Raw genomic sequence first — 11453 nt, forward strand, 5'->3', positions numbered from 1 at the left:
ACACGGGTTCGTGCCCCGGTCCGGGAAGATCCCACGTGCCGCGGAGCGGCTGGGCCCGTGAGCCATGGCCGCTGAGCCTGCGCGTCCGGAGCCTGTGCCCCGCAACGGGAGAGGCCACGACAGTGAGAGGCCCGCGTACCGCAAAAAAAAAAAAAAAAAATACTGGAACCCAGTGTAGCCAAGGGCACAGAACATTAAAACCATACCAATAATATTCCAAACCAATAACTGCCAGGTCATTTCCCTCATCACTTTATGCAGTCCTACTTAATTAATTCTTGTTCTGCTGGATGTTGGGTCAGCATTCAAGTCTCATGAAGTTCTCTGTGTCTAGACTAGAATAGTCCTGGAAATCCTGACTCAGTCTAATGATGGAACTGACAGTTATCTAAGCAACATCTGCTCAGAAGCCCATACTCCTGAGTGTGTCCCTTGAAATAATAGTATTTAAAAATACTTGGTACCATGCCTTTCCTGAGGCTTTCAGACTACCCTTCTTTGCTGAAGACATTTTTTTAAACCACATAGCTACTAACAGGGTCTTCAGGCAAGAGCAGTTGAAAACAGAAAACTGACAGATTGATAAGGTTGGATGGCTACTGTTAATTTATTATAATAACCACCAATGTCATAATGGAGAATGATGTTATCTATTGAACATAATACAGAAGTATTTTATGAGGATTTGATGTATGTTTCCCAAAGAGGAAGAACATTTGGTGGTCAGTGGGGGCAGTGACAAATCTCCAACACCTTCCAGTCTGTAGAGTGTACAATCTCTGAAACATTTATATTGCCATTAACATTTTGCCAATACATATTAACCTAGGGATGGCTGAATTCCCTTTTGATTGAACAGCTCTTCCCATATAGCTCTTAAAATAGTGATGAGATAGTTAAGAATATGGGGCACACCAAATGAACCTTGTTTGTCTGTTTGTTAACATCTCTCTCTACAGGAAAAGAAAAAATCTTTGTAGTGATCCAGTGACCTTCTGGGGAACCCCCAAAATCGTTTAGGGTAAAAGACACCTTCAGAATTTTATTTTATTTTTATTTATTTATTTATTTTAAAAAGAATTTATGTATTTAATTATTTATTTATTTTTGGCTGTGTTGGGTCTTCATTGCCGCGCGCGGGGGCTCCTCTTCATTGCGGCGCGCAGGCTTCTCATTGCAGTGGCTTCTCTTGTTGCAGAGCGTGGGCTCTAGGTGCGCGGGCTTCAGTAGTTGCAATGAGAAGCCTGTGCACTACAACGAAGAGTAGTGCCCCCTGCTTGCTGCAACTAGAGAAAAGCCTGCACGCGGCAATGAAGACCCAACGCAGCCAAAAAAATAAAATAAAATAAAAATAAATAAATAAAAGTTATCAGATAAGTTGATTACTTGATTGGGGTTGTAGCATGAATGCTGGAATAAAGAATGGTTGAGATTTCTACAAGGGTGACAGTGAAATATTTAAAAAATAAAAATAGCAGAAAGTAACACAGTTGTAAGAAACCTTAACACATTCAGCAGTGAGGAACTTTTGCTTGCTGGTTTTAATAAGCAAGGATGTAATAAATTCAGTACAAAGCACAAAAAGTTATTGTGATGAGATATATAATCTCTGCTCTCTCAACAGACCAAATAGATGATGATGACTTTTACTATTTCTTGTTTAGAGCAGACCAATTTGTTATTTTAATAGAGAAAAAATAATTTTTAGCCTTGCATTAATATAATATTGGGCAGGAAAGTATTCTCATACTTTAAAAAATGTTATAATAAACTCTTCAAAATAAAACCAATCTTGCCAGTTTTAATACATTCCATTCCTTCTTTTTAGTGCCATTATTCATAGGTATTATATAAAGTCCGAGGAAAATAAATTTCATTTCACAAACCTTCTACAACTTTTTATCCACCCAGGTTTTACCCTTCATTATCATCTTGCACATTCTAGAACAACTAAACACTTTAGGGAAAAAACTACTCTCTTTTTTCCGTGATTAAAAATATATCACATTTTTTTTGCATACACATTCCTATTTCTTTGCTGTCATCGTTTCAGATAGTCTCCACCACTTTGATTAATTATAACTGTCAAGGTAATAAATTTCACAGCCAAAGCTGGGAGGCAGGTGATTGAGAACTGTTTGTTATACACCAGGGTCTAAGAATCCAACAAGACTCACGATCACACAACTACAACTCCCTATAGCCACACGCATTCCTTTTACCCTTTAAAGTGGCCAAATGATTGTTTTAACATAACCCAAGTCAAGAAATAGGAAGAGTGTGAGATTTCCTTGAAGTGTCTGAATTTTTGTCCTACTTGTAAGCTAATGAGCTAGTCTGCCATCACTTTATAGGTATGAGCAGAAGATCTGACACCACTCGGTCAGAGAAAAAAGACTTTGTTATTCACAGTACAGCAAACAGCATGAGCCTCATGTTTGTTTCAGTTCCCTTGTCTTCCAAGCCCAATGGGGTGACTCAGAGGGACCCCAGTGAATGCTGCAGATGCAGTGAGTCTGCATCACAGCAGAGGTACACAAATCTTTTTTTAAAAATTGAACTATGGTTGATTTACAATATTGTGTTAGTTTCAGGTGTATAGCAAAGTCATTCCGTTATATATATATATATTTTTTTTTTTCAGATTATTTTCCATTAAAGGTTGTTACAAGATACTGAATATAGTTCACTGCACTATACAGTAAATTTTTGTTGCTTATCCATTTTATGTATAGTAGTTTGTATCTCTTGATTCCATACTCCTAATTTATCCTTACCCCACTCCCTTTCCCTTTTGGCAAGCATAGATTTGTTTTCTATGTCTGTTAGTCTGTTTCTGTTTTGTATATAGATTCATTTGTATTATTTTTTAGATTCCACATATAAGTGATATCATATAATATTTGTCTTTCTCTGACACTTCACTTATAGTATGATATTCTCTAGCTCCATCCATGTTCCTGCAAATGGCAATATTTCATTCCTTTTCTATTCCATTGGGTATATACTACGTCTTCTTAAGCCAATTGTCTGTTGAGGGGCACTTGGGTTGTTTCCATATCTTGGCTATTGTAAGTAATACTGCATGTATCTTTTCAAATTAGAGTTTTCGTCTTTTCCAGATATACACCTAAGAGCGGGATTGCTTGATCATGTGGTAGCTCTATTTGTAGTTTTTTAAGGAGTGTCCTTGCTGTTTTCCACAGTGGCTACACCAATTTACATTCCCACCAACAGTGTACAAGTGTTCCCTTTTCTTCATACCCTCTCCAACATTTGTTATTTGCAGAATTTTCAATGATAGCCAGTCTGACCAGTATGAGGTAATACCTCATTGTGGTTTTGATTTGCAGTTCGCTAATAATTAGTGATGTTGAGTGTCTTTTCATGTGCTTTTTGGCCATCTGTATATCTTCTTTAGAGAAATGTCTATTTACGTCTTCTGCCCATTTTTTGATTCGGTTGTTTTTTTGATATTGAGTTGTATGAGCAGTTTGTATATTTTGGATATTAACCCCGTGTTGATCACATGATTTGCAAATATTTTCTCCTATTCTGTAAGTTGTCTTTTTGTTTTGTTGATGGTTTCCTTTGCTTTGCAAAATCTTTTAAGTTTGATTAGGTCCCATTTGTTTATTTCTGCTTTTATTTCTTCTGCCTTGGGAGACTGACCTAAGAGAATATTGCTATGATTTATGTCTGAGAATGTTTCTCCTATGTTCTATTCTAGGAGTTTTATGGTGTCATGTCTTACATTTAGGTTTTTAAACCATTCTGAGTTTATTTTTGTATATGGTGTAGGGGAGTGTTCTAATTTCACTGATTTACATGTAGCTGTCCAGCTTTCCCAACACCACTTGTTGAAGAGACTGTCTTTTCCTCATTGTATATTCTTGCCTCCTTTGTCATAGATTGACTGTAGGTGTGTTGGTTTATTTCTGGGCTCTCTATTCTGTTCCATTGATCCATGTGTCCTTTTTTTGTGTCAATACCATGCTATTTTGATTACTGTAGCTTTGTAGTATTGTCTGAAGTCTGGGAGGGTTATGCCTCCAGCTTTGTTCTTTTTTCTCAGGATTGCTTTGGCAATTCTGGGTCTTTTATGGTCCCATATAAATTTTAGAATTATTTGTTCTAGTTCTGTGAAAAATGTCATGGGTAATTTGACAGAGATCACATTAAATCTGTAGATTGCTTTGGGTAGTATGGCCATTTTAACAATATTAATTCTTCCAATCCAAGAGCATAGGGTATCTCTCCATTTCTTTGAATCATCTTCAGTTTCCTTTATCAATGTTTTATAGTTCTCAGCATGTAAGTCTTTCACCTCCTTGGTCAGGTTTATTCCTAAGTATTTTTTTGTGATGCAATTTTAAATAAGATTGTCTTTTTACTTTCCCTTTCTGATATTTCACTGTTAATGTAAAGAAATGCAACAGATTTCTGTGTGTTAATTTTTCCTGCTACCTTGCTGATTTTGTTTATCAGTTCTAGTAGTTTTTGTGTGGAGTTTTTATGGTTTTCAATATATACTATCATGTCATCTGCATATATTGACAATTTTACCTCTTCCCTTCCAATTTGGATACGTTTTATTTCTTTTTCTTGTCTAATTGCTGTGGCTAGGACTTCCAATGCTATGTTGAATAGAAGTGGTGAGAGACATCCCTGTCTTGTTCCAGATTTTAGTGGGAAGGTTTTCAGTGTTTCATCATTGAGTATTATGTTGGCCATGGGTTTGTCATAAATAGCTTTTATCATGTTGAGATATACAGAACCATTTCTTAATGTGGCTGTAACACAGCCACTGTCCATTTTCAGCTTGTGCACATATTCTCAACTGATCCATACATAAACCAAGCTTGGGCTTTTTCTCCTCCTTCAAATGAAAACCAGGGAAGAGAACTGATGCAAATGTGGTGGGTGAGAGGGGCAAGGGGTGTTACTTGCTCATGTAGCTCACTTGTGCCCTTTGATCTGGTCCTGCTTAGGCTTGATTCAATTTCCATCTGACCATGAACTGTTGCTGTATATGTCTGACCTTATGACTTGGTAGGTCTGACAAAACCCAGTTCATAATGAGAAGATTCAGATACATGGTCACATTGTATCCTATGGTTAAACATTCCATCTCTTCCAGGGTCCAGTAACGTGTCAAAAGCTATTTCTCAAAGTGCATCTAATTCTCTGCTGCAGATATCATGGTTTTATGCCAGAATCTCAGAGGCTTGTGTTGTGATTCTTCTACTGGAGCTTTCCATAATCTCCATTCTGCATCTAACACCTCCAAAACTTAAAGTCTGTGGGTCATATGACCCAAACAGCAAGGTTGGTTGCATTGCAGACTTAACCTGCTGTTGTGCCTGTTCCTGCACTGGATCCCATTCAAAACTGGCAGTCTTCTGCGTCACCTGGTATATGGACCAGAGCAGTATTTCTAGATGTGGAATGTGCTGCCTTTAGAACCCAAAGAAGCCCACCGGGCACTGTGCTTTCTTCTTTGTGGTGGTGGTGGGGAATGCAAACAGCAGCAATTTATCTTTTACTTGGAGGGGATATCCTAGAAATACCCTAACCACAAGAACCCTGAAGCAATTATACTCCAACAAAGATATTAAAAAAAAAAAAAAAGAACTGTAACAGCTTTATTGAAATGGCTTATCCCTGAATTTTTTTTTTTTTTTTTTTTTTTTTTTTGCTGTACGCGGGCCTCTCACCGCTGTGGCCTCTCCCGCTGCGGAGCACAGGATCCGGACGCGCAGGCCCAGTGGCCATGGCTCGCGGGCCCAGCCGCTCCGCGGCACGTGGGATCCTCCCGGACCGGGGCACGAACCCGAGTCCCCTGCATCGGCAGGCGGACTCCCAACAACTGCGCCACCAGGGAAGCCACTGAATTTTTATAGAGTTTATCTCCATACATCCTGTAGAGTGTATGTGCCCTACCAAGGCCTCCAGTGTACTAGCTACCTCTTGCTCTTCCTGTCCAATCAGCATGATGTCATCAATGTAACGGATCAGTGTGACATCTGTGGAATGTCCAGATATCCAGATCTTTCAGGACTAAACTAAGATAGAGGATGAGAGAGTTAAATAGCCCTGAGGCAAAACTGTAGGTGAATATTGTCTGTCCCATGTGAATATGAACTTCTAAAATTTTTAAAATTTTATATTGGAATATAGTTGATTAACAATGTCATGTTAGTTTCAAGTATACAGCAGAGTGGTTCAGTTATACATATACATGTATCTATTCTTTTTCAAAGTCTTTTCCCATTTAGGTTATTACAGAGTATTGAACAGTTTCCTGTGCTATACAGTAGGTCCTTGTTGGTTATCTATTTATTTATTATTTTAAAAAATAAATCTATCTATTTATTTATTTATTTATGGCTGCATTGGGTCCTCGTTGCTGCATGTGGGCTTTCTTTAGTTGTGGCGAGAGGGGGCTACTCTTTGTTGTGGTGCACAGGCTTCTCATTGCGGTGGCTTCTCTTGTTGCGAAGCAGGGGCTCTAGGCGTGCGGGCCTCAGTAGTTGTGGCACACAGGCTCAGTAGTTGTGGCTCATGGGCTCTGGAGCGCAGGCTCAGTAGCTGTGGTACATGGGCTTAGTTGTTCCATGGCATGTGGGATCTTCCTGGACCAGGGATGAAACCTGTGTCCCCTGCACTGGCAGGCAGATTCTTTGGTTATCTATTTTAAATATAGCAGTGTGTACACGTCAGTCCCAAACTCCCAATCTGTCCCTCCCCCACACCCTTCCCCCGGGTAACCATAAGTTTGTTCTCTAAGTCTGTGAGTCTGTTTCTGTTTTGTAAATAAGTTCGTTTGTATCATTTTTTTAAGATTCTGCATATAAGTGATATCATACAACTAAATAGAAACAACAACAAACAATACAATTTAAATATGAGCAGACGATCTGAATAGACATTTTCCCAAAGGAGACATACAAATGGCTAACAGGTACATAAAAATGTGTTCAACATCACTAATAATCAGGGAAACGCAAATCAAAACCACAATGAGATATTGCCTTATACCTGTTAGAATGGCTATTATCTAAAAGACAAGAAATAGCAAGTGTTGGTGAGGACATGGAGAAAAGGGAAATCTTATGCTCTGTTGATGGGAATGTAAATTAGTGCAGTCACTATGGAAAAGAGTATGGAGCTTCCTCAAAAAATTAAAAGTAGAACTACCATAAGATCCAGCAATTCTACTTTTAGGTATTTATCTAGCAGAAACAAAATCACTATATTGAAGAAATTTCCGCACCTCAATGTTCATTGCAACATTATTTACAATAGCCAAGACATGAAAACAACCTAAGTTTCCATTGATGGATGAATGGATAAAGAAGATCTATCTGTCTATCTATCTATCTATCTATCTATCTATCTATCTATAATGGAATATTATTCAGCCATGAGAAAGAAAGAAATCCTGCCTTTTGTGGTAACAGATGGGCCTTGAGGGCATTAGGCTACTTGAAATAAATCAGACAGAGAAAACAAATACAGTCTTACCTCACATATATGTGGAATCTGAAAAAACCTGAACTCATAGATACAGAGAACAGATTGATGGTTGCTGGGGGTAGGGGTGGGGTGGTCTGACACAATCTCCATCACAGATTTGATGCTCAGTAAAAATTTGCTACTGTCCCCTGCTCCTCCCCTCCTGTTCCAGTCAGGAAATCCTATTCTCCATCACCCTCTCTCCTCCTTCCCCCTATGGTCTTGAATCTTTGGTTGACTTTTACTTCTGAGTGCAGGGAAGCCCAGAGCTGGGCAAGCCTGATGAAGCTGGGTCAGGGGTTCAGATTCTAGCAGGCCAGGTCTGAACTGGGCAAGAGAAGAGAAATGGGTTCCTCTAGATCAGAGTCCATGATATCTGGAGACATCAGCAGTTCTGGGGAATTTAGAGGCAGGAAGTGAAATAAGATGAGGCAGAGGAGACACAATAAACTGCACCCCTGGCTCCTTCCTGTCCTGCTCCCTCTCCCAAATGAGGAAGTCAGGGAGCTGGAAAGAAGGGGAAAGGAGAGGAAATGATCCCTGAGAAAAGGGTGCCAAGTGGGGCTCATCCCCCACTGCTACTTAAATAAACCCTTTGCCTGTATTCCAACATGTTTCTCATTTATAGTCCAGAGTCAGGAGCTAGGGGATCTCAGGGTACAGAATGCTGGGCCCTTCACACAGAGTCAGGAAGGATTCAGTCACTTATGTGGAATCTCTCCACTTTATGGCCCTTCATTCACAATTTCCAGACCCTGGTACCTGGGCTGCCTGAGGAAACCAGGAATCACATTCTCCAACTTTCTGCAGGTAACAGGACTGAGGAGGCAGGGAGAGTAGGAGGGAAGATAGGGGAGGGTGACTTTGTGGTTTTCGTGGAAATAAATGGGAGTTTGGATCACAGATTGAATTATTAATTGGAGGAGATTGAGACTCTGTCTCTCCACTGACCTCAGACTGTGTCTCTCCACTGACCTCAGGATTGGGTTAGACACATCTTCAGGATAGGTTCCCCTGTCCTCTGTAGAATAAAGAATCCTCCCGAGTTATAAATCCCTCTATAAATCTGGGTTTCCTGCTTTGGGCTGTCAGTCACTTGCAGTTACTAGTTCAAATGTCTGTCCAGCCTCAAGGATGGAGTCCTAGGAGGGAGAGCCACACCGACACCTGCCCCTTCCCTGACATACATAGTCTCAGCTCCTGGGATGGGGTGGAGGGTGGAGGAAGGAGCTTTCCCAAGGAGCAGACACAGTATTTCAGAGTCACAGGAATCAGACATCTGAAATGGAATTTTACTTAGTTCTGTATAACCAATCCTGGCATTGCTCTGAAGCACACGTTATCGCTAATGGCAGAAAATCACCTTGTCAATTCGGAAGAATCTAGTCACTTCTGGATTTTCTGTCCTTTTTCAAGCTCAGGTCAATTCTGATCCTCTCCCTTCCCTCTTCTCCCCCTATTCGTCCTGGGGATGATAATTCTTTTTTTCTTTTTTCTTTTTAAAGAAATAAATAAATTTATTTATTTATTTTTGGCTGCGTTGGGTCTTCGTTGCTGTGCGCAGGCTTTCTCTAGCTGCGACGAGCGGGGGCTGCTCTTCATTGTGGTGCGCAGGCTTCTCATTGCAGTGGCTTCTCTTGTTGCGGAGCACGGGCTCTAGGCGCACCGGCTTCAGTAGTTGTGGCCACTCGGGCTCAGTAGTTGTGGCTTGGGGGCTCTAGAGCAAACGCTCAGTAGTTGTGGCGCATGGGCTTGGTTGCTGTGCGGCATGTGGGATCTTCCTGGACCAGGGATCGAACACATGTCCCCTGCTTTGGCAGGCTGATTCTCAACCACTGTGCCACCAGGGAAGTCCCGGGATGATCATTCTTGATGGAGTAGGGCATTACGTTTTCCTCACGGGTGCCATTTCTACTTCCTGTCAGTGGGCCTACTGGTGTGAGGGCTTCTCCCTGAGGTCTTTTGCCAGCCCTTCATCTGAGAAGCAAAGCACAGATCTTGTCTGCTCTGTTGAACCCAACCCACTGTACATTCAATCTTCCTTGTCCCCAGAAATCTGACCCCACCAATAGTCCAAGCACCAATCCCTTTTATAGGAACGAAACCAAGGACTCACTCGCTCTTTCTTTTTTTTTAAAGTTGAATTATAGTTGATTTACAATATTGTGTTAGTTTCAGGTGTGTAGCAAAGTGATTCAGTTATATATATATTTTTTTCGGATTATTTTCTATTGTAGGTTATTATAAGATATTGAGTATAATTCCCTGTACTATACAGTAAATCCTTATTGCTTATTTATTTAACATATAGTAGTTTGTATCTGTTGATCCTATATTCCTATTTATCCCTCCCCACCTCGCTTTCTCCTTTGGTAACCATACATTTGTTTTCTATGTCTGTGAGTCTGTTTCTGTTTTGTATATAGATTCATTTGTATTATTTTTTAGATTCCATATATGTGATATCATATGGTATTTGTCTTTCTCTGACTTACTTCACTTAGATGATAATCTCTAGGTCCATCCATGTTGCTGCAAATGGCAATATTTCATTCTTTTTATGGCTGAGTAATATTCCATTATATATACATATATATATATATATATATACACACACATTATATATATATACACACACACACACACACAACATCTTCTAGGCCAGTCGTCTATTGATGGGCACTTGGGTTGTTTCCATGTCTTGGCTATTATAAATAGTGCTGCTATGAACATTGGGGTGCATGTATCTTTTCAGATTAGAGTTTTCATCTTTTCCAGACATATACCCAAGGGTGGGATTACTCAATCATATGGTAGCTCTATTTTTAGTTTTCTGAGGAACCTTCATGCTGTTTTCCATAGTGGCTGTACCAATTTACATTCCCACCAACAGCATAAGTAGGTTCCCTTTTCTCCACACCCTCTCCAGCATTTATTATTTGTAGCCTTTGATGGTGGCCATTCTGACTGGTGTGAGGTGATACCTCATTGTGATTTTGATTTGCATTTCTCTAATAATTAGCAATGTAGAGCACCTTTTCATGTGCCTGTTGGCCATCTGTATGTCTTGTTTGGAAAAATGTCTATTTAGATCCTCTGCCCAATTTTGGTTTGGGTTGTTTGTTTTTTCAGTATTGAGTTGTATGAGCTGTTTGTGTATTTTGTATATTAACCCCTTGTTGGGGTTTTCTCCCATTCCATAAGTTGTCTTTTCATTTGTTGATGGTTTCCTTTGTTGTGCAAAAGCTTTTAAGTTTGATTAGGTCCCATTTGTTTATTTTTGCTTTTATTTCTTTTGCCTTGGGAGACTGATCTAAGAAAACAGTGCTACGATTTATGTCCAAGAATGTTTTGCCTGTGTTCTCTTCTAGGAGTTTTATGGTGTCATGTCTTATATTTAGGTTTTTATACCATTTTGAGTTCATTTTTGCATATGGTGCACTCCTCTTTTTTTCTAGTTCCCCTCCTGCCCCAGTGGAACCGAATCTCTCCTGGCAAGGGCAGGGAGGCCGCCCCTCCCCCTCCTTCACCCCCCCACCCCCAGCCACTGTCTCATCTCTGGATTCGGTTTTATGCAGTCATATTGCTGTTGATATTGAAAGCAAAACTTCTGGAATCTGAAAAATCTTTTTTTTAAGACCTTTTTTAAAAATAAATTTATTTATTTGGCTGCCTCGGGTCTTCGTTGCTGCGCGCGAGCTTTCTCTAGTGTGGTGAGCGGGGTGGGGGTGGGGGCTGCTCTTTGTTGCAGTGCGTGGGCTCCTCATTGCTGTGGCTTCTGTTGTTGTGGAGCACAGGCTTTAGGTGTACGGGCTTCAGTAGCTGTGGCCACTAGGGCTCAGCAGTTGTGGCTTGAGGGCTCTAGAGTGCAAGCTCTGTAGTTGTGGCGCAGGGGCTTAGTTGCTCCGCGGCATGTGGGATCTTCCCGGACCAGG

The sequence above is a fragment of the Physeter macrocephalus genome, chromosome 14, assembly GCF_002837175.3.
Source record: "Physeter macrocephalus isolate SW-GA chromosome 14, ASM283717v5, whole genome shotgun sequence".
Taxonomy (NCBI): Eukaryota; Metazoa; Chordata; class Mammalia; order Artiodactyla; family Physeteridae; genus Physeter; species Physeter macrocephalus.